Source organism: Perca fluviatilis, chromosome 19 (genome assembly GCF_010015445.1).
Source record: "Perca fluviatilis chromosome 19, GENO_Pfluv_1.0, whole genome shotgun sequence".
Taxonomy (NCBI): domain Eukaryota; kingdom Metazoa; phylum Chordata; class Actinopteri; order Perciformes; family Percidae; genus Perca; species Perca fluviatilis.
The window spans coordinates 31235293-31260494 of NC_053130.1; the positions used below are offsets into that span (position 1 = coordinate 31235293).

At 40.3% G+C, this 25202-nt stretch overlaps 1 long non-coding RNA gene across 1 annotated transcript; it reads right to left on the reverse strand.

The window, feature by feature from the left end:
* Positions 1–12330: 12330 nt before the first annotated feature.
* Positions 12331–24621, reverse strand: LOC120547575. The gene is made up of 3 exons (XR_005637081.1): positions 24305–24621; positions 19351–19471; positions 12331–12830 (listed from the first exon to the last, which is right to left on the reverse strand). It is a non-coding gene; the product is annotated as an uncharacterized LOC120547575 (long non-coding RNA).
* Positions 24622–25202: the final 581 nt, after the last annotated feature.

A 25202-nucleotide genomic window follows, 5' to 3' on the forward strand; every position in this document is an offset into this window, starting at 1 on the left:
TTCTCTTTTCCTCCACTGGTTCCCCCCAGGGCTGGGTCCTCTCCGCGATCTTATTTATTTTATATACAAATGCATGCCAAAGCCAGCACACCAGGCGTCCCATCATTAAGTTTGCTGACGACTCGGTAATAGGGTCACTGCTGACTCACAACGACCCCGAGTATGGCGCTACTTTAAATGATTTTACAGCGTGGTGCAAGTCATCTTTTATGAACATCAACGCGGCAAAAACTAAAGAAATGCTGATCGACTTTAGGAAGAATCGCCTCACCTTCGAGCCTCAGGTTGATGTTTTTTTATCGTAAACTTCGCAATTTTAATGTCGATAAGACTTTTATGAGGATGTTTTATTGTTGTTTTATTGAAACTATTCTTTCTTTTGCCTTTGGGAGCTGGTTTGGGTCACTCACTCTTAAAAATAAAAACAGGCTGCAATACATTACTAAAGTGTGTGGAAAAATTTCCCAGAACTCTCTGACTGACGTAAAATCTCTCTATGAGACAAGGAGAAGGCCCAGTCAGTCCTGGCTGATATAAGCCATCCCCTGAACAGCTTCTTCATGTTGTTGCCGTCTGGCCGCAGATTCTGTCTGCCTAAATGCAGGATAAACAGACACAAAAACTCTTTTGTTCCTGCTGCTATAGGTTTTGTTAATAATTCAATGTGAGATGTGGACTTTTGTGTAGTATGTATTTACTTGTGTCCTCCATCGATAGTGTCTGTTGTCTGTATGGCTAATGTGTTGTTTATGTTGCACTTTATTTGCTGCAAAACGAATTGCCCCTCGGGGATAATAAAGACTCTGACCTTGACTCCAGGAAGACAAAGTAATCTGAATTCAATCACCTGAAATGTTTTGAATTTATACTATATTTTTTCCTTTTTTAAATTGTTCTTTTCTTTTTCACTTAGATGCTGAGAAGCCGGGCCATGTGTGGAAGCTTAGATAAAAGTTGCTCCACAATGCTAGAAACAGGGATGGTGGGAGGACCAGAAGGAGCAAACAATACATGTTTTCTAAGGCAGCTAGCCCCTTGTGCCCCTAGTGTGTTCTAATGACCTAGTGGCCATTTTTCTGTTTTATCTTAAAACATCAGTTCTCAGCATTTTATTCAGTATTCAATCCATATTCTCAGATTTGTGTTCAATATTGAACATCCTAAACTTATTTTCTTCTAACCTGGTCTTTTCCTCGAAATAAATGTATCATAGAAACATATGACTCATAGTAGAACCGCATACTTTCAACAAGTGCAATTATTCTGCGTATGAATTGAAAGTAATGTTGTGGGTCAGGTTTTGGCTGGTAAAAAGTTGGAACTCCTCATTACATTGCAAAGTAAAAAGAGAAATGTTTGTTAGTAGGCAGTTCCCCTAAAATTGCCCCAAAAAGTTTCGTTTGTGAATCATCACTTGCTGCCACTACAATACATAGCAGTAACATATGTAATTGTAAATATCTTTAGTCTGGAATCTATTAATTCAGCCTCATTAAAACAATGCAACCACATTCATTCTGCTAAACAAACACTGATTTTAATTTTTGTGGATATTTTGCTTTCACTGTATGACATGGTGCCCACAGTGTTTCAACTGTAAGCCCTCTGCGTGACAACTTTATGCCTAATGTGCCCACTGTAGGCTAAGTGTGTCCAATGTGTGTCACATGTTATCCCATAGGTTTCACATGGGAATTGACATGGGTTTTACACATAAAAACCATTAGGCCGGTTACACACTGGCTGCGTGGCATGAGCGTGGCGTTTCTGTTGCTTGTCAGCTGCGTGCATGGATTTTTCTATGCCTTTACACACCAGAAACGTGTCTGACGCGGTGCTGCTGCTAGCCATGTCTGTAAACATGTATGTTTCCCATTGATAAAATGAAATACCATGTTAAACATAAATATATACTGATTTGATTACAGCAAAGACAACGTCTGCAGTATTGACGGCAAAATAGGCTACAGAATATTTCGTTCTGTATTGACAGGTGCAATATTAGAAAATCAATTGTTTTTTATATCTGCATTTATATCAAAACCTAGAGACTTTCAAACATCAACATGTCATTTATTAATATGTATTTGTATCTAAACGACATATAAACATCTTTTCCTATTCTATTTTGCCTGGAAATGCTTCTAACACGCTTGCGTGTCGCATGAAAAATAGGCGTCGGTTCTATTTCTAGCAGGCACGCGTTTTCGGCACGGCTCGAACCGCGGCTCGACCCGTGCCTGAGACCCGCGTGTCACGCAGGCAGTGCGTATGCTCTAAGCTGTTAACATGGGAGCCGAAATATAAACGGACACGCCACGCAGCTGACACGCTCGCGCAGCGCATCCAGTGTGTAACCGGCCCTAAAGGCTTCCAAAACCACGCTTCCTAGTGTGCAAAGTACAGGTTTCACATGGGAACTTTAGGTTTTTAATGGGAATTTATCCATGGAAACACACGGGCATTTATATGGTTTCACATGGGCTTCACATGTTATCCTGTGGGTTTCACATGGGAATTTACATGGGCTTCCCACATCAAACCATGCAAGTGTTCCAAAACCACATGTTTTCACACATGTGACCACATGTGGTTTTGCACAAGTGATCACATGTGTTTTTTCTGTAAGGGCAGGCCTACAAGTTCAGCTGAAATTATAAGACCATTAACCACTTGGTTGATTGACAGAACTGTTTGATCATTTCCAGTGTCTAAAATATGAGGATTTTTCTGCATTGAGTACTTTAACATTTAATACTTAAAGTAAATTTTGCGGATGATACTTACATTGTTTTACTTAAGTAACATTTTCAATGCAGGACTTTTACTTGCAATAGAGTATTTTTACAGTATGGCATTAGTACTTTTACTTAAGAAAAGGATCTGAATACGTCTTCCACCACTGGTCCTGAATACCATTTTTTGGTCTTCGAAGCTTCAGTACTAATCAGTCATGAATATTGGAAGCCTGTGATCAGGACTCAGCCAGCCTGTGCCACACCTCACCAGAGCACAGAGGCATTAAGCACGGCCATACTATTTCTACCTTCACCATTAAATGGCCTGAACGACGCCAGGCAGCGCGCTGCAGTATAACCACACAGATCTCTATATCAGACTGCTCGGCTGCACAACTAAAACATGATAAAAAAAGAAAAGTAAAACAAGCAATATAACAAACAAACAAAATAAACATAACACACCAAATGTATGTGTATATACATACAAATGTATATATATATATATATATATATAATAAAAAGACAAGGCAAACAAAAATACAAGCCTTGGTTGACAATAAATACAACCAACAGAATTATTCATACATAAGATTTTAAGATGAAAATGATTTACAATTCACAGAAGTTCTCGTTTTGTCATTGACAGGCTCAGATTAATACTCTAAGTGTCTGACAACATTATGGAAAGGATTTATAAGGAGGTCGACCTTTCTGTTAAAGAGTAAGATCCTTTTTATTAAAACATAAAAACATCTGCAAAATTTTGTTATTTTAGCATTGTAAAATACACTTCATTCAAAGTCGACAGAAACAAAATAAAACTATCAAAAGCCGCTTTGGGTTGTCTTTCCACTTTTCCAACCATCACAACTGTAGTTTTACATGTGAAAATATGTTGTCTATATATACGCTAAAAGTATTGTTTTTTTAAATGGAGTCTGGTGGGTTTAGCACTAACGACCGCAGAGCAGTTTCTGGTTAAACAGAAAGGTCTCAAAGAGGTTTTAAAAAGATCTATCTCTGAAGGGATCCTTTTCATAATGTTGTCAGACACCTAATATATTAATCGGAGCCTGTCAGTGGCAAAAACAGCAAATTGACGATGTACATTTGCTCCGTAGGGTTACATTGCAGCCCAGTCTGTTACCCTTTAACTGGGATTTGAAGGCTAGCATAGGCTTTTAGTGACATATTCAATGAATTCCACAGCTGTAGAAAAATCTATATCTGATAGAAAAAATGTATATCTTGATGTATGACAAATAGGTAAATGGGACTGTCAAGTTACTCGACAGGGATCAGTATATTGCAGGGCTGGCATGACCTCTAGTGTTCATGAGCAGAAAACACATCTTTTTTAATTTCAGGCTCTGAATAAATAGCTTTAAGTGAGTTTGTTCTTGATCTTACGGTTTCTATCATGAATAGTGTACAGTATAGTGAAATCTACTGAGTACAATGCACGGCCCATGAGAAGCATTCCCCTTTAAACAGCCACATCCTCCTTCCTATGTCTGCATTACAGATTGTATATTTTTAGTTCTAGAATAGCAGACTTGAATAGCACACACACACAGTTTCTGCTTCCTCTGTACAGCTTCCCTCCCATTGCCACTTGACATGCAAAAAAACCCTACACACACACACACACACACACACACACACACACACACACACACACACACACGGGTTACAGCATATAGAATAGTGTTTATTGTCATTGTACATGTACAACAAAACATTGAATGCAGTCCTTCTAGTACAAAACATCAGCCAAAATGCAGGTGAATAAATACATATAAAAGTAGCGTTTAGTGCAGTTATGGCTTTTGGATAAAAATTGTTTCGGAGTCTGTTTGAGTGGACATTAAAAATGGGAACAGAGTTTCTGAGGTGAGATGGATCTTTTAGTATGCTCTGGGCTTTTTTGTGTTTTTAGGACCACCGATATAATCTTTTCACTTTATTTTAGATTTTTAGCTTTCAAACAAAATTCCTTCAATGTAGTCATGTTAGTATCTGTATTGGATTGCCTTGGGACATGTTTGATACACATATTTGCATATAGTTACAACAATGTCTCAGAGAAAGAATAAAACACTGAAAAGTCCCCATGTTCTCTATTCTGTCCTTTCCCTTGACTCTGTCACATACTGTACTTGGAAGTGTGTGAGTGTGTGTGTGTGTGTGTGTGTGTGTGTGTGTGTGTGTGTGTGTCCCTGCCCCAGTGGGACAGCCATGACCGAGGTCGCTGGGTCAGGGAAACTGGCCAATCAGAGATGTGCCGCTCCCCATTTCCTGTCCCGAATGGTAAGCATTCCCCCACGCAGTCCAACCAAGGATGTCAGAGGAATTGCACAAATACTTCAGTTGATGCTTTAATAGCTTTCTATTTACAAAGGCTACAGGACACTTACTGTACATCTAGTTAAATGGAACACTGTTGATGTCCTTTTTTGAATGCCACTGAGAATTAGAATGGAAAGTATATGACCCAGAGCAACTGTAGGCCTGTGGCTATGTACTGTAAATCTGTGTGTGGCCAGGCTGCTTTCTCTAAAGCTAAAAAACTTCAAAGATTGTAGATTGATGTATTAACATTCCATAAATGGATTAAAAAAAATTTGAAGGAAGAAATAGGACTAACTTCTGCAAAAAAATGCCCTGCTCAGATTATTAGACTTTAGTGTATGCTTGTGTTGCACCAGTGATTCTGAAATCTGCATCCAGATGCTGAAACACTAAACACTAGAAATAACACGCATTATGAGCCCAAGACGGTAATAACCACATTATTTGCAAAGAGGGTAAAAAAATTTTAACATTTTTCTCAGAGAAACAGGGAGACGTGTTTCATATAATTAATCAAATTTTATTCAAAGTGTAAAATAACCATTAGACATGGTCTCAGTGCACTTTACAATTAAAAAGGAACACAGAAATAACAGACAGTAAAACAATTGAACAGCATTAAAGCAGTAATAATAAACAATACAAAACCAGCAACATAAGAGAATAAGTGAAAAAAGGGTTGTTTGTAAAGGATGCAGAAAGGATAGCGTGCTATGGTTTGCTGTAGTATAACAAGTCAACTGAGTGGGGCACGGTAGGAGAATGCTCTATTATTTTGTTCACTAGGGGAATGACCAGCGGTCAGCACATACCGGTGTATATGGTGTAATAATCTATATCCATGACATTTCACTTCCCGGGATTGCTCAGTTGCCGCCGGAAAATCCACTGGATGTCCCTCTTTTCAGCAGGATGTCCGTTTCCTTCAGCTTTCTTTCAGTCGTAATTTTAAACTCCGGTGGATTTGTGAGGACTATGGTTAACTGCTCCTCAGATCTCTGCAGGGTAAATCCAGACAGCTAGCTAGACTATCTGTCCAATCAGAGTTTTCGGTTGCACAACGAAACAACCTTTAAACGTACACATGTTCCACCAAAACAAGTTCCTTCCCGAGGCTATTTTACAGCGGCACCGTGGCTCCGCTCGACGATTGTAATTGTGATTGGTTTAAAGAAATGCCAATAAACCAGAGCATGTTTTTTTCTCCCATCCTGGATTGCTGTGTGGACTAGCCAGACCCGGTCTGGCAATGCGAGCCTAATGGTGTAATAAGCTCCGATAAATAAGGTGGTGCGAGTCCATGCAGGGCCTTATATGTTAAACGAAGAACCTTAAAATCAGCTCTAGCTTGCACTGGGAGCCAGTGAAAAGAGGCCAGAACGGGTATTATGTGATCATATTTTCTACTTTTTGTCAGGATTGTGGCTGCAGCGTTCTGAGCAAGTTGAAGGCCTCTAGTGGCACAATTTGGAAGACCAGAAAAAAAAAAAATAAAAAGACATTGCAGTAAGTCGGGGAGACACAAATGCATGGATTACAGGATCATTGTGGGAGTCCCGTAAACAAAATGTACTGGTTAAACTACATTGTGTGAAACAGTATGATATCTGCGTTCTGCACTGAAATGGGAATTGACAGAAAAATACAACATATAGCATTCCTCTCAGCTGCTGGTTGAGTTCCTGAGCCAGGCAGTATAAACATTCCCACTCCCGGCCACCAGGGGGCAGACGCCGAGAGTGTAGGATGTTTACACTTCCTGGATCTCAGAGATCAAAAGGGCAACTTTACACCGTATATGTATGAAGATAGTTGACATTAATGTTAATATTCTAAAAAAATTAATTAAAAAAACATTCAAGACCTGAGGACGTCTTCAGAACAGAAACCAGTGTGAAGTAACACAGACAGTGGATCTGGATCTGGTTTGTTTTCGAGGAGACCTAGGTTCAATTTACACTAACATCTAACATCTGTGTTCTGTTTGGCACACACTGTTTTTTAAAACAGTTCAACCAAATTAAGGAAGAACTATGTAAAACATACCTTTCATGCACTGCTTCCCAACATTTAGTTGGTCTGTGACCCTTAAAAACAAAGCAATGTCTAATTGCAACCACTCAGTCATAGGCTGCATATTCATATTCATATGATCTTTGAGCTTTTAGGCTTGAAAAGATGAAATTATTCATTCATTCAATAGAAAATATTAGATTAAGTCTGATAAAGTAAAGATTATTGTGTCAGAAATATATTTTGTCTTTGACTGCAATGATTTATCTAGAATAGATTTGTATTTTCATTGTTCAACAACAAAGAAACACAGTTTAGCAGTTCTCAGTTTGACAGTATAAATAAATAAATAATAAAAAAAAAGGTCCAAGCCTCCCCCCGGCGTGAGTCCCCCCCTGGGGCAAGTCGCCCCTGATGACCTGCGGAGGCCACAAAAGCGCAGCACGCAAAAGCAGAACCCAATGCACGAAGGCGGAGAGGCAAATGTCAGGAAATTTCACTAAGTGCGAGCTCCAAAGTCTGTAGTGAATTGCAATAACAAATTTCCCATTCATCTATGTAATAAAGCAAGACGTATCTGTATGTACGCGTGTGTCCGTGTGGGACGTGGAAATATCCAAAAACGCACTAATTTCGTACAATCAATTCAAAATGGCCGACTTGCTGTTGGGTTTAGGACATGGCTCCAATGAGCTTTTTTGTACATCTTGACATGATACATACACTACCTAAAGGATTATTAGGAACACCTGTAAGATTTCTAATTAATGCAATTATCTAATCAACCAATCACATGACAGCTGCTTCAATGCATTTAGGGGTGTCTTCCAGGTCTAGGGATGTTCTGGAATGGGCGCTCCGTGCCCTGGATGTGCATCCCATAAATCTCCATCAACTGCAAGATGCTATCCTATCAATATGGGCCAACATTTCTAAAGAACGCTTCCAGCACCTTGTTGAATCAATGCCACGAAGAATTAAGGCAGTTCTGAAGGCGAAAGGGGGTCAAACACGGTATTAGTAGGGTGTTCCTAATAATCCTTTAGGTGAGTGTATATGTCTACGTGAAACGTACTGCGGGGCCTCAATTTTTAAAGTGTTGTAAGGGGCGCTGGCGAGCCATTTTTGAGCCTTCGCCGATGTCGGCGCTAGGGCCCTAATAATAATAAAAATCCTAGCGAAAACAATAGAGTCAGTTTGCAAGGCAATGCGGTTCCCATGCCCCCTCAGGATTGGGCCCCTAATAAACACAGTGAGGTGGCACTATATACATACATATATGGAGGTTATTACACTTCCAGTTCTTTGGGTTTAATAAACAGTCTAGCGACCTTCTCTGGACCCTCCACCCCCAGATTGGGAACTGCAATAGTAAAAGTGGTGTCTAGCCATGCTTATACAGGGTTTTTCCTGGCTCAGAAAGGGCATTTTCCTAGCCTGACAAGCCAGACCCACATCAAGATGTTGGGTCTGGGAACTCACCATTGACAGGGCTCAATCCGAGGGGCGGGATAAACGGTTGTCTTTCAAATTTCCTCTGCACGTAATAGGATAGCGCTCCAACCAGGCAGAGCACGGCAGTTGATAGATTAAACTTTTGCCGTATCCGGTCGGCAAAACTCCGAACACATCTTCCTTTTTTTAAGAATGACTTCAGTGCCGTTCTTTGTTCTTTTCTCAAAGAAAAGCTTAACTCCAAGTCTTCCAGAAGACCGCTGTTCTCAGCAGGGAACAGTATACACGATGTGATTGGCCTGACCAGAGTTTGATCTTTCCAGCTCGCAAGCCAACGGAGAGTGCCTAGACCCCCCCTGGCTGCAAATTACATTTGCTGCCGCTAGGGTGCGTCTAAGATTTCTAGGCTAGCATTTTCCCGTTATTTCTGACAATTTGATAAACAAAAAAAATATATTATGCTTGAGTAAATAAAACCCCAATTAACAAAAAATTCCTCTATACACCTATAACCCTGCTTATAGGTGAGTTTTATTTTCCCAGTTGTTTTTTTTCAAGATTATTTTTTGGGGCATTTCCGCCTTTAATTGATAGGACAGCTAGATATGAAAGAGGAGAGAAAGGGAAATCATCACAGGTCGGACTTGAACCCTGGACCTTCTGCGTCGAGGCATAAACCTCCACATACGTGTATGTAGACCTACCAACTAACACACCTCTATACCCACATCCGTTTTTCCCCTACTGAGACAGATTTGACAGGAAATCTGATGGATTCTTTCTTTTTCAAATAAACTGACACTGGTGTTAAGTTACATTGCAAATAATGTAGCTGCAAAAAAATATACTGCTGCATCATAAGCTGCTTGGTTCGACTGCCTCTTTCCATGCAGACAAGCTTTTGGAGAGCTCAACTCTATTTCCTGGGTTTTCCAGCACCAAAGAAGGAATGCTGAGACTGTTTAGACAGAAACTGCAAGAAGCACAGCATGTTTTCATTCATGATATGATGAATGTGAGGGGTGGGGGGAGTCTGTAATATTAGAATGCTTCCTTCCTTCCTTCCTTCCTTCCCTGTCTGTGGTCCTGTAGTGTATGTTACACCCATTTCCCTTCAGCTCCTACTGATGACGGGGGGGGGGTGGGGGGGGGGGAGACAAATAAACACCAAACTATTCAGGGTGAACCATTTGTGTCTCCTTCCATTTCTTCTTCTACCTTCTTCTCCCGCATGTTCTTCCTCACCCTAATGTCCCTCCAATCTCCTTCTCCGATCTTGCTCCTTTTCTTTTATCCTTTTCCAAGGTTTTTTTTTCCTGTGTGGATGAATTTTTGGCGGTCCCCCCAAAGAGGTTTTAGCCAGCCCTAAAAGGAAAATCACCAAAATCACCAGCACCAAAATGAAAAATAAATTTTAAATAAAACCGCACAAGCAGAACATAAAGTTGAATATGACAGATAAGCTCAGTTTTGTCGTCCAGATTCAGGCTGTACCGGACTCTCCCGGTGGAATTGGGGTTTCATTTACATTTTTTTTAATCAAATTGTCAGAAATAACAGGAAAATGCATATTTTTCTGTCAAATAAGGTAACACAGACTCCCTGCCTTACTGTACACAGTCCACAAATGCTTCCTGTTGTGCGTAGTCCCCCCAAAGGCCCATTCTCAGTCAGGAAAAACATCGCTTTTTCCTTCTCCTTCCATCACCCCCCCGCCCCCTTCCCTGTCCTCGTCTCTCCGGAGAGGATGAAGCCGCTCCCGTCCACTGGGAACTGAAGGGCCTGACTAGAGACAACTATCACTGCCAGCCGTTTCTTCCTGGAACCACATTCCTTATCCTCCTCCTAGTTTTTCTTCTGCGATTTTTGCTTTTGTCTCGTTGGTACACATTTACTTCTGCTGTGCGTTGCGTCATCCCCCATGATTAGATTAAGTTTCACTTTGTCAATATCGGCGCACGAGTTCATTCAAGCAGAATTGATTGGGACTATGATAGGGGAAATGAAAGACAACGGACAAAATCTGAGTCACACACTCGGTTGGGCTTTCAACAGATGGAGACAATCACGGGATTGTAAAGGATTCAAAACTGACCCCGAATTGGCCCTCAGGTATGCAATAGGTTTATTTCATTCATAAAATAACTTTAGATTGCGTGATGTGGTTGTACGTCAGTAGCCTACATTAAATTACGTCCCCCTTCCATTTAGCACGGCCGTTTTATTCTGACTCCCCGCTGCAGGAGACGTTGTATTCCCCTGACACACCGTATTAACGTTATTGTTTAAACACTTTTTCCAGGTTAGTGAGACAAAACCAAAAAGGAAAAAAACTTCATGTTCCCACAGCATTTTGTTTTGTTGCTAAACTGTGTGTATCATTTAACGTAAAATCATTATGATTGCTAGTGGAGAGGAGAGTCCATCCGCCGAGTCCGGCGGGTGTCCCCCCGGTTTCGCGTCACCCGGCAGACTTGGCGGACGAGGGAGCTCTGGCCTGGTGCGTCCGGTATAAAATCCAAAACCAGACTGATCTCATCAAGTGGCGAATGTATGATACGCCAATTCGTATGCCATTTTGGCGTGTTATCAAGGACGCTTTTTTAGCGGCGTGTTTATCAACGCCGTTCGGCCGCCATTGAACTACATTACGTGTGAATTTTCGCCGTTACGAGTAGTATGAAAGGACGCAAGACCACGGATGGGTAAAACACAGGACTTTCACCCAGGAAAGCCAGGATCACGTCCCGCGTATGGCATTTTTCAACTGTTTTTTTTGTATTAAAAAAATAAAAAAATAATGTAAACCTTCCCAAATGTTTCTTTCCTAAACCCAACAGTTTATTATTTTCCTAAGCGTGTGACGTTGGTCACCGTCGTGTTTTACACACGTTTGACGTTGTTCTCGCGATAGCACGGCACGTTCTCGCGATAGCACACCACGATGCCATGTTGGCCAAACAAACCACTGTTTACTTTTGCTCTTCATTAAAGCAAGCAAAAGTATGTCTTATCCGATTAATCGATGAATAATCGGTAGAATACTCGACTACTAAAATAATTGATAGCTGCAGCAATACTTGGTAAGGACAACGTTATCATAACTGAGGCCGAAATATGAAAATAAAACCCAGCTTGTGTAAAACCATCATTTTCTTTTGACCTAATTATCTTTTATATCTTACCATTTTTTGATATCTTCCAGGGATTTCACCCCAGTGTATTGCAAGCCTGGTGGCCCACCGGGCCTTAGTTTTCCCCCACCAGGCCTAAGTCACTGGGAATTATTAATGTATTTTTTTTTTTTAACTACAATTCAGTAGCTCGGTTTGAAATTTAGACGTAGTTTACGTTTTTTTTTAGGTAAAAATATACATATAACTCTGAGTTTGCTACTCAGAGTTTGCTAATCACTTCCTAGACAAAGCTTAGATTTTGACATATTTGTCACACAAGTTTTAATGAAATGTTTTGTTTACTGAGGTTTTTGTTTTGTAGTCATTCCATGCTTAAGCCTTAAACATGCTTGTGCAAGTCACCTTCTCTCACAGTAATCTTCCATGTCAGAGGCTCAGTCATGTTTGAAGGTGGATAACTGGCTTCTTAGAACATGAAACATGAGGTGGTCAGATGTGATAAAGTAGATGAACAGCGTTTATGTGTTTTGCCTGATTATTTCAAGTATGTCTTATTAGATCATGTGTGTGTGTGTGTGTGTATATGTATGTATGTATGTATGTATGTATGTATGTATGTATGTATGTATGTATGTATGTATGTATGTGTATATATATATATATATAAAACTTTTAAATAAAAAAACATTTATTTTTCTTCGATTAAGAGTCGAGCATCAAATCATTCTAGAGAGAATCGCGATGCATCTAAGAATTATTTTACCCACCCCTATTAACTACTCGAGGTCAATGCCTAACCCCAACCAATCGGGCTGCTTTGAAGGGCGGGTCCCTCCTAGAAGTTGCGTGGGATCCATCATAACGCGCCTGTGACTGGCCCGAGGGGCACTGTCTTCCGTAACTATTCTCTGATTTACCAGTCACTATACTTACAGTACAGGTGTGTGCCAATGGTGGTGTCAATGACCTCACACATATTACGTGACATATACAGCAAGTGAAGCGTAGCGATGGTACTAGCAGTTGGCTGCTGCAAACATCCGACTGAAAGCCCCAGAACCTAACACCAGCTTCCAGTCAAGGATGTTTACAGTAGCCCTGACTGCCAACCGGCCTGGAGACGATACAGCACCTAGGAATAAACAAACACACACAAATCATCAACATCATTGGAATATGTTATGATCACCAAGATATTTAACATATAACAATACAAGAATGGATACCGACATACAGTACTGACCTAAAAGAACAGAATTACATAACTCTCCTGAAAAGAAAAAAAAAAATAGCTTCTGTCCCACTTCCAACATGGTGACCTTCCTCTACAGTGAATGCATCCTGTCTGTGTCACTTTCACTATCTGCCGTCTGTTCTTATTCTCAGATTTGCAGACCCAGTTCTTGCTGGAGAGGAATTATCCATCAAACAAAAGTACAGGATGACTGGAAAATGATACTGGTGCTGTCCATTACAAATTGGAGGATTCCCCCCCAGTCTTTATTTTTGAGATGCAAGAGAATCATAATTTTGATAGAAACTAAGGTTTCTCCTGATGAATTTAAAAAGATTTCTTTTGTCTTGTTTTTTTAATAATTGGAATTTGAATACCACTGCAACCCAAGAACAGCAGGTTGGTGCACAAGGCCTGCCCATATACACTTCAGTGTTAGAGAGTAGCCTTCATTCTTTCGGTTTTAAAGTGCAGACTTAGTGCTGAGCACTGACCAGCAGAGTTAATGGTTTCCAATAGGTTTTCTTTCCCTGGCTTTGTTGTCCAGTAAGCATTCTATCAGCATGTGACATTCCACAACCTTAACTCCCAGCCCACACACACATACATATTTACCATGTAAACACAACCCAGCCTTTCTGTTTAGCCATCATACACACTCCCACAGCTCAGCATATGCACACACACCAATCTAATTACTTCTTCACACACACAGATGAATGTGGAGGACTCCCATAGTGCCCTTTCTGACCCTGCTCCCCCAACCCAAACGCTCACTTCCTGGTCACACACACACACACACAAACACACACACACACGTTTGAAGGATGGCATGGGCCTCACAAGTTGCTCTTGATAACGTGTGCGTTTGTGATAGAGAGTATGGTTGGGCATCGTTTGGATTTTAACGATTCTGATTCCACTTCCAATTCTTCCTTTCGATTCCGGTTCTTATCGGTTCCGATTCTTTGAGGGGTGGAGTTGAAACGGGTCACATGCCTATTTTCACAAATAAGAGGAAAGTTTTATTTTGATTCAAAGGTGGTTTGCGGTTTTACAGCTTTTTCAACGTAAAATAAAGCCACACTAGAGCACCACTTACTGTTCTCCATGGCTGCAACACAACAAGCACCTGGCCGCTACGGAAACCCAAACTTGCGCGTGTTAAATTGGGATGTGATGATCGGATTTGAAACCAAATCCTCCAAACGATTCCAAAACGATTACAATAAAGAAACGATTCCGATGGAATCGTAATTTTTGAAACAATTCCGATTAGGAATCGGTTCTCGATGCCCAACCCTAATAGAGAGAGAGAGAGAGAGAGAGAGAGAGAGAGAGAGAGAGAGGAGAGAGAGAGAGAGAGAGTGTGTGTGTGTGATAGAGTTGGAGAGCAAGAGAGCATGTAATCACGTGTGTCCTGTGCAGAGATAAAGACAGGAATGTCATTTCTCCCCCGTTCCCTCCCTCTCCTTCGCTAACAAAGGACTGAAGTGTCAAGCTACTGTAAAGCAAGCAGCGCTTTTTACTGGGTTATTTAGCTGTAATGTACTACAGCTAAATGAAATGTGAATTGCAAAGCCACTTGGAGCTCCTGACATTGGCTACTACCCAGGATGGGATGTAACCTGTCTATTTTAGCTGACCAACATCCTAGCAGAGGCGGGTTAGAGCATGTTATGATTGAGCAGGTCCAGAGTGCTCAGTAGCGATGTCCCGAGCCAATCCTATACAGAGTCTGCTAATGTTGTAAATGAAAGGGACCCTGTTCTGACACCCGGGTTGGCAAAATAACATTTTCAGATTCTCCATTTAGTCGGAACGGATCGCCGCTTCCGCAGGTTAAACTGACAAACGTCGGCGTGAGTAATTTGACGACAGCCAAAAACAAATCTTGTCTGTCGTCCCGTTAATGTGCTTTGTGTGTGTCTGCATTCAGCTAAAGATCTTTTGGTGGGGGAAGAAGCTCCAAGCTGTAACACTACTGTAAAACTGCGTGTGGACGTGTTTTTGTAGTCCCAACAACTGCAACAAACGTCTTTGCTCTAGCCTCTTTCCCACTGGACAAAAAACCCACTAACATCTGGCTTTTGTCTTTAGTGGGAAATGTTACAAATGGCATTCATTAAAATGGACAAAGGACTTTGACACCCCAGAAAGAAAATAGAGACTTGCTCATCTACTGGCAATAGGAAAGGAGTTTATTGACTATTTTTAAGCGTGTTTTTCCGCGTTTAACAGACCTGCATATATGCACTAATTTTGGTGGAAAATGGTAGCGCTAGCAGCTCTGTGACACTAATTATACATAGTGGTTAAGGGAGGTAAACCTCCCTTACTGCTAACCGCTTGCTAACCGGTAGGCAGATTTTGTTACCTTAGGACTGAGTCAAGCTAGCGGGTTCCCCTTTTCCAGTCTTTGTGCTAAGCTAATCTAACAGGTTTCCTTCTTAACAAAAACAGCCCTAACACAATAGTGTGGACACACATCGTGCGCACGTAAACAGCCGTTTCCCATATAGCTAGCTTAGTACAGGCGTCAAACACCATTGTTTTTGTTCAAGCCCTTAGCAAAAGTTTAGTTTAACTGTTTCCTGTGTTTGGATTTCTGTCATAATTTAGTATTTACTTCACCTCTGCGCCTGAAAATGGTCAGTCTGCTTTAACTCCAGTACAAAGTGGCCGAAAGAAAATCAGAGTTGAAAGATACTAACTGAAATGACAAACCTCTGCTATGCCCTTGAAGTAATCCTTTGAAGCCTTGAGAGCCCTTGACTTGTGGTCCTGTATTAGGAATGCTCTTAAATCCAGCTAGCCTATTGTAAAAAAGCCTAATGGATGGTTTGACAATGCAGAACATAATGCTTTAGGAAATTATATTTACGTCACTGTTAGTGCATTCACAGTATGTCCAGTCTCTCTCTCTCTCTCTCTCTCTCTCTCTCTCTCTCTCTCTGAACATAGCAATCCTGCATTCCCCAGATTCTTAGCACTTGGCAACCGACTAACACACAGAGCAAAGAGGGAGAGGGGGGGAGGGGGGGGGGGAGAGAGAGAGAGAGAGAGAGAGAGAGAGAGAGAGAGAGAGAGAGAGAGAGAGAGAGAAGGAAGACAGAAGAGGAAGGTAGGAAAAATAAAAGTAAAAAAAAATAAAAGCAGGTGTACACACTTCTAGACCTTGCAGAAAGGCTGTGTCTCAAACCGCACACTTCTGTCAGTATACTGCTAATGTGCACTGACCACTTACTGCCGTAGTGCCCACTTTGGATGGTTAGTGTTGTCCCAAACGGAACACTTATGTTAAAACACTTACCGGAAATGACGAGCGGTCGGCTCGTCCCGCCGCCACTCAAAATCTGAGGAAAATCTATTAAACTGACCTTTGTTGATCTGAAATGAAGACAGATTCAGCAACTGCATGGCCTATTTCTCGCTAAAAAGGTTTTCAGAAACACGTTTTGGTTAACTATTTTCGGAAAATACAAGATCGTATTCTGAATGAGCCACCATTATGCTCGGCTGTGAATTCTGGGAGAAGCCAGACCCATGTGACGCGTTTGTCCAATCAGCTACCGGTCGACGTCCCTGGTCCCTCCCCTTTCCGCTGCGTCAAGATGGCACCCGTTTAGTGCACGTAGTGCCCATCGTTCCACACTTAACTTTTTGACAGGGGGTCATCCGGGTACTTTCAGTGCACTGACTTTTTGCGTTATCTACAATATATACTTAAAACTAAGTGTCTGAAGTAGTAGGCGGTTTGAGACACAGCCAAAGCGTCTACCGCTCTGAATCTACACTTTTGACTGAAATAATGAAAGTTTTGTGTTTTAGCTGTACAAAAATAATAGAAATAAATCATGCTGTGTTTGCAAAATGGATTTGTGTGTGTGTGTGTGTGTGTGTGTGTGTGTAGTCCATAAATACAATATTCTGAGACATGCATGGACTTTTTTTTTTTTAAATAGATGAAAAGTAGTTTAGTCTTCGTACAGCTTGCTAGTATTTAGAAATATGGTTGCATTTTGCATTTTTTTTTGTAGTTTGAATAAAAGGGCAACAATTCATGCTGTTCTCTATTGTATGCTGTGAATGCCAACACGATATGCTATTCAAAAATCAGGCTATTTAATGGGGCCTGTCTTATCAGCAAAAGTACATACCTGGTAGTGCATGACTGAGAGGCACTTTTTCAGTTTGGCTTCCATGCAATCTCAACTCTTGACACCACTCACTGCTGCGTTATTATGGAACCCACACTACTTCTAGGTAAGACCCGCCCTTCAATAGCATAGAACATCCATTCTTAAGCAAGGTTATGTAACCCGATTTGTTCAGGTCCTATCCCCTGACCAGTTGGCTATCTTAACCTTAACTACTCTAGGTCAATGCCTAACCCCAACCAATCAGGCTGCTTCATAGGGCGGGACTTGCCTAGAAGTTGCTTGGGATCCATAATAACGCCTCACTGCCAAAACAAAGGTGGCATTTTGGTTTGGACAAAAACAGTTTAAATAATAAATAACAGATTATCAAAGTTGAAATTTGCCCAATTAGTGTCTTCTTAAAAGAAGAGTCTTTAAGACATTCATTATTTTACGGGATTGCTTTTTTTCTAAAGCTGGGAACAAAATGACCACTGCCATATTTTTGAGTTTAGCTGATCATTTAGCTTGACAGGGCTTAAACATCAAGCTAAACTGAGATTTAGGCATAATTACTACAAGCGAGGGGAACAGCTAGCCTGGCTCTGTCCAAAAGGTCAAACATACATCTAATTACCACATTGCATCTTGTTTGTTTAAACTGTACATTACGTAACCGTTTTTTTGTGTTTCTTTTTTAATTTTACATTTTTAGTTTGAGTCCTGATTAAACAAAACACAATGTTATTTAGTGCTCTTTAAAAGTGCTGGCAACTGTATTACCCAAACTGTGGATTTCAAATCTTGAACGTATCCCCTTTAAGGTTAGTAAAGAAATGTAGTGAAGAGAAAACCTTTTGACAAACATTGAGATTGCATAAGGAAGCAGGAGGGTTAAGTAAAATGTGGTCTAGATTTTAAGAAAAGGTAGCACTACCAATCTGTGTGTGTGTGTGTGTGTGTGTGTGTGTGTGTGTGTGTGTGTGTGTGTGTACATACATACATACATACATACATACATACAACGTGCTAAAGTGAACCTTTGAAGTCCCGCACCGAGAGATTAATTTATTCTGTTGGCTGTAGTTAGTCGTTGATTTTTGGATTACAATCATTTTTTTCGGGTCTCCATGTGTGACATTGTTTCTGTGCTAATGATCCATGTCTTGTAGCTCGTGCTTATAGTATAAAAAAAACTTGTGTCCTAAAACCCGGACACGAGTTAGCATTTTTTGCACTTCCGGTTCCCTCGACTGGCAGTCAATGGGTTTTTGGTTAGATGTCTGAAATAATGTCTGTTGTTAAAACAAAGTTAAGAGTTTTTAATATTTTGTTCTACGACATAAAATACATCAGTAAATACCCCACTCCTAGATTTTAAAGCTTGTACACGTTTAAAAAAAAAAAAAAAAAGGCGGTTGCTAACAAGTGGCTAAATGAGTCTACAAACGTCATCAAACCGATCACACAAAGTCAGTTGGAAGCTAGAGGTGGTGCGACCGTGGTGTACTTCGTTTACAGCCTAATGTTCGCTTTTTACTTCTGGCGATTGCATTTACGCTTCAAAGATCATAAAAGTGGTATTCATTTGTAAAGATGATCTTGCTGAACAAAGAGAGCAAGTATCATAAGCTTTTGTTTGCCTCAGAGCTATTTTCTGCAACAATTATAAATCTATAAAATGCCTAGGGAACCAGGGAGATTCTAACTTCTGTGTCGGCCTACTAAAATATATTCTCTTATATATTATATATTCTCTATTCCAAACCAATCTGAACTGTAAACCACTTCACTTTCTTTGCACTTGAATATGAGCATTTATAAAGTATGTAATATTTCAGTGGATGCTCACCTGATATAAAGGGCATTTTGCCTGATGAAAAAGCCACCAAACTCCTGTCTGCAAAGTCAGTCTGCAGGGTCTTTTTTTACCAGTTATTTTCTCTTATGGTAACTTTATGGAGACAATTAGCAAATATTGTTAAACTCATCTATTTTCACTCTTCTTTAGACTTGGCAGGAAGTTAGTTGCAATGTGTGATTATCAACCAGGCAAAGCAGTAACTGCTCCAGGGCCCCAGAGCCTGCTTGCTTACTGTTTGAATGACTGTCAAACAGGTTTTAGCACTTTTGAGATTTGTGTTTGAACAGACAAAAATGTTCTTAACATTTTCTTAAACACACACACAAGATATACAACTTCTACTGTACGTTCACGATCACCTTCACCATGAAGTTTCTGACTCCTAACTGAAGTGTAATTGGTGACTCAGTACCTGAGTTTGTGCAGGGTCAAGCTGTACCTCCACTCCATTAGTTACTGCTCATGTTGGATTTTACATTCACACGTTTCCATGGCTCTGATGTCAAACAACCTGATTTTCCACAAAATTTCCCCTAAAAAAATAAATAAAAATACGGTAGTTAACAGCTAGAGACAGACAACAACATTTTTTATCCAGTTTGAAATCTCCCACGAATTACACATACATTTGTAAATTTAGCTAGCCAGCAAGCAAGGCGACGTACATTGTGTGAGACAAGAGATGTAGTCCACTTAGTAGACCGCAACTTTGTTGACTTAAAAAACTTTTAAAAATTGGCAAGTATCCTATGTCATGGCACAATCAGGATGAGGAAAAAAATATTTGTCTCTTGCTGTTGACTACCGTACATATTTTTTTCTCCCAAATAAGGATCCTTGTGGGACACCAGAAGGGGAGGGACTTCTCTATTCAAGCACTTTCCACTTTTCCTTTAACAACCATCCTCCTTAAATCACCAGACTGAGATTGATATAGTCTACTGTTCATTAATATTTGGATCCAGGTTAAACAAGTGTAATCTGTGCCCTTGACCTCATAATTCGATTTTTTCTAATCTTAATTAAAAACACCCGCCAGTGAGTACAACCTTTGGATTTGTGTTTTAACGTGTGTGTAGCTGGAGTTTGCGTACAAGTGTCCATTCTTTATCCGATAGCACAGATCCTGCCCTGTCCCTTCCTCCTCCGTGCATCTCTCTCTCTCTCTCTCTCTCTCTCTCTCTCTCTCTCTCTCTCTCTCTCTCTCTCTCTCTCTCTCTCTCTCTCTCTCTCTCTAGTTGACCTTGTATATCAGTCTCTGTCAGCAGTTTAATGGACCAGTGGTTATTCCAATCAGGGTGCTGAATACTAACTGAGCCGGTGGCCCATGAAACCAGAACTCTGATTATTAACACGGTTGACTCCTAAAAGAACAAAAACAGCGGGTTAATGTCCCTCAACACCCTCAGGTGCAGAGTACCAGGGGCCTGCAGGAAACTATGTTTAGCAACGGTGTCGGAAAAGTTGATAATAAACCCCGGGTCTTTCTTAACAAGTGCCTAACGCCTACTAACACAGCGATTCTCAAATGGGGGTATGCAGGGTTTTTCCTGCATAGGGAAAGTTTTGGCGCCACCCAAAGACGTTTTAGCCAGCGCCAAAGGAAAAGCGTGGCAAAACCTTGGAAAAGAGTTTCCGTTAAGCCGTTTATACTAATCAAGTGAACTGGACTTTGTGGTCAAGTGTAGTCGGATGCCAAAGCCCACTTTCTTTACTGCATTATATTCCATTATATTTTAAATTTTTAACTGCCACCATCATTTTGTGTTTTTCTTGACCTAAATCATGGGAGGACCCCCACACTGCCTTCATATGCGTGTCCCCAAAGGCCCACTCTGAGCCAGGAAAAACCCTGTGTACGCATACCCCAGCGGGTACGTAAGATTTCATTAAAAAGTTAATTTAAAAAAATGAGTCATGCATAATTCCTAATTCTAAACATTTAAAATGTAGCACTTAAGTGTTTTTTCAGTTACAATATTGTTGTTTAGTAAACCAGAAACCGATGGCTTCAAGGCTTTTTTTCTCTACCAAAAATTATTTGTGCTGGTCAGGGGTACTTGAATGAAAAAATAGATTTTCCTTGACACAGCTACATACACATGCTATAGTTCAAGGATTTGTACTTAGTTCTTTCTGCTGTGAGAACTGTCAACTGTTTTAGGTTCAAAGAAATTGTTAAATACTTTTTTTCAAAGAGTGAGATAAGAAGATTGATACCTCTCTTATGTCTGTGAGCTAAGTACAGAGCTGGAACCGAGAGGTGATTAGCCTTGTTAGTTTAGCTAAAGGCAGGGGAAACATCTAGCCTGGCTAGCCTAGCAGGTAACTACTGAGACAGACTATATTTGAGTCGGGATTTAACCATTGACATATATATAATGGACCAATAGATCCCGTTGCTCTGGACGGAGACCAGTGAAGGATATTAGAAGCACTTTTGCGGTGATCCCTTGCTTTACTGCGCAGCCTCCAACTGAGAGAGACAACGTAAATGTGACGTGAGCAACCTGTCTGAAAGTTGTAAGTCTTCTGGTAGCTGTGCCAAGAGAAATCTCAATCATTCCCAATCTTACAGAGACGGAGAGTGTAGGTTTATGTAAGGAGATAACAAAGGCACAGGCTAATTATTGCTAACTAGCATGCTAGTTAACATTAGCAATTAAACCTAAACAGCTAATGTAAGTCGAAAGTGCCTGCAAGCTTCTCCTGTACTATACGGTAATTCCTCTACTGTGCGACAGTAAGTCACTTGGTTATGACACAATCGTTAGCCTATTTTTACAAAAACGTCTGCTACGGAGCCATAACGTGAGGTACAAGGTAATGGAGCCTTTTATACATTGTCGTGTTTCTTTAGAACTAAACAATAGACAAATAGAGTCTTTAAACGCTTCAGATGTAAAGTTATTCGCAGTCAAGTGACGTAAAAAAAAAAATGGCGGTCAGTGGAATGCTAACAGGAGGTGATACCTTTGTAGCAAAAAAATGGCGCCATCGGAGGTTCGAGTTCTGAAGCGAAGCTTACCCCCTTGGATTTAACATGGACAATTTTTTTTTTTTTCTTCAACTTTGCTCCATATGGCTCTACTGCTTTGTCTTTGATTTCTAAAATGTACTACTTTGTTACATTGTTTTTTAATAATTCTATTTTTTAATAAATCAATATTTCTATCCAAAATAAAATTTTCTTTGCCTCCCTCCCTTATTTTCCACTCCAATTTTGAGTTTGACTCCAAATCCCTGCCCTATAATGTACTTCGGGATGGGCCAAGAATTCAGGAAGTCGCTCCTGTCGTCTCCATGGCAACCCTGAGGTCAGCCATGCAAGGCCGGAGACCCCTCCTCAAACACAAAGAGCTCAGAGGCCTGGATCAACACAAACAACCCGGTAACTAAAAAGGACTTCCTGTGTAGCCTCTACAGAAACACATTTTCAGCATACAACATGAAAACTACTGTTGCAGCATTGGATTGCAACAATGCCTGCTGTGCATTCAAGTTAAAAAAGGACTACATCAAGTTGTCCGATTGACAAACTGATGGCTTAAACATCTGAATGCCCCGAGTAGATATCTGGCTCTGCTGCTAAAAAAAAAAAAAAAAAAAAACTTTACTTTAAGTAGCACAGGATTAGTAAATTAGAGTTTCAAATTAAGTGATGGTGGGGTCCAACAGAAAAATGTAAACAGCTAAAAATCACAGCATCCACACACAAACCTTTTTACAACAACTGCACAGAGTTTACAGGTTTGGATAATGTTAATAATTTCCTGATTTCACACAACGTGTTGGTATGGAGCAACAGAGGCAATGATCTAAGAACACCTGGATAATTTTGGCATCTATATCCCCCCCCCCCCTCCCCCAATAACAGGTACATTAACCAACAAGCTAATGCCTTTTTAAGGTACACTTTTCTCACTGTGAAAGCTTTTTCCGCACACTCATTCTGCCTGGGAACCAAACCCACCATCATCCCGAGGGAGGAAAGAGACGGATGAATAGGCAGGGCTAAGAGGGTCACTTTCATATGTAACTTACTACAGATTACTGATTACAAATGTACTTTTAGAAGTTGACTATTCAGTGATCTAGTTGTAAATAAAGACAAGGTTGAATTATGACTTCCGGTCAGTGATTATCACAAGGAAAACAATTCCCAATATGAAGTATTATCCATTATAGAGCATTCTTTTATGGCTTTTTAACCCCTAGACGATACTATCTGGTTCAAATACTACTTATTCATATATTATCCTATAATAACGGAGCCCAACCTTCGATGCACCAAATGTAGATGGGTTTATTCTCCTCTGCTTCCCTTTATTCTACTAATAAAACTGATTTATTTCTTTTTATTTAAAAGATACGTTCTATTTAAGAAGTTCTAATGCATTAATGGAATCTGATAGCGCTACTTCTTTCCCTTGGTGTGGCTACTATAGTTACTGCTAGTGTTCCAATCAAATAGATTGTCTTTGTTAAATTAGTCAGGCATCCTATCATTTAGCCTACAGTCGGGTGTTACAGTATATTTTCATACAGTAAAATGTAGCGCACTTTGGAAACTAGAAATTTGAGCTGACGATATGCGTTTGTTCAAATATGATTGGGACATTCCATGCATATATGAATTAATGTCATCTGATAACTTAAATGGTCTATAGGCCTACATTATGTGAAATATTTTCCCCAAATGGGGTGAGCACTTCAGTTTCTTCTTCAGCAGTTATTCCATAGGCTACTCTGTAGAACAACACTTTTGACAAGCATTACAATTCATTAAAGCAACCTGCCTGAGCTCAACTGCTGCGTGAAATGCAAAAATTGATGCGGATCCGTTCAATTCTATACGTTCAGTTCTTGTGTTAAAGATGCTTTAACAAACTCAACAAAAAAAATCTATTAATTTAGAACTTTATTGGTCGTCAGTATGGTTATATAACAGATGAAGCCAAAGTAAGGGCATTTAAAGTTTCTAATGACTCTTCTTGAAAATTCGGCTTAGAGATAATTCACTAAGCGGCACTTACAATTTCTCTCCTGCTCTGACATCGCTTGGCCCCACTCATTGGCGGAACGCTAGTTTGTGGATTTAGCTAGGTTATGAGAAAAGCAGATGAACCAATTCCTAAAGTAATTTTTTATCAAGAGTATTTGTGCTTTTGATATAGGATCTATCCCGAATTTAGGAGAGGTATGTTTTAATGAAGGCAATATGTCGATGACTGTTCTACAATGTATGCAAGTGTGCTAAAAGCTGTAGTAACTCAAGCTTCACTAATTTCTGTTTGAAGTTTGGCGTTGTGAACCCGTACAAGAGACAACGCAAACAGTGCGGAGGTAACGTTAAGTTAACTCACCACGAGCACTTCCCTGCGGACAGCAGTTGTAGACAGCGGGCCAGCTTTGCTGCTCTTTATATTTCAGGATGATTTTAAATGGCAGCAACCATTCCTTGCGAACTTTGACAAATACTGGCATAACGTTAACATGTTAAGAGGTCGTTGTGGGTCTTCTATCGATGCCAGTCACTTGTCCTCAGCGACTCCAGCGAAGCAGGGGTGAACTTGACGATGACAAACACTTTTAAAGTGTAAAGCAAAATCGGAAGATTCCGTACCTTTTTATTTTTTACTTTTAATCTCTGAAACCTACTTCCTTCTGTCCCAGTTAACGCTATTCGTTGTTAACTCTGGGGGGTTTTGTAGGAAGAAAACTAGAGTCCGGCCCCCTTTTCAATGACCGGTGTGAAGTTAGCTCAGAATCATTAGCCACAACAAGAATCCGTTTCCGGTAATTATTTTCGCAATAAAAAGCAGCATTAGTAAAATCATATACGAAATATATAAAGTATATAGACTAAATAATGTTAGTGAAACAAGAATATTTCCCCACCATTTGACAATGCTTTTTAAATATAACATGGCATACGTTTACTGTAAAAAATACTTTTATAACGAAGCATTAACACTACTTCCGGTACTATGTTATCTACTCGTGTTTAACTTGACACGGCCAGTGAAGCTGTAGGACAACCGGGCCAAATCTCACCTTGACAGAGAGCTACAACCACATACTGTACACAGACAGACAATACATATGTTAAGGAGGCCTTTCCATAGACTTTTCCCCCTAATTTAATTCTCGTTTAAAGCTAAGTCACACTGTAACCACGTAGCTTATCTCAAAACAAGCCTAATAATGTCTTAATTTCTATTTTTATTTTCTGTATGTGAGGAAATCTAGACCTACAGTAAA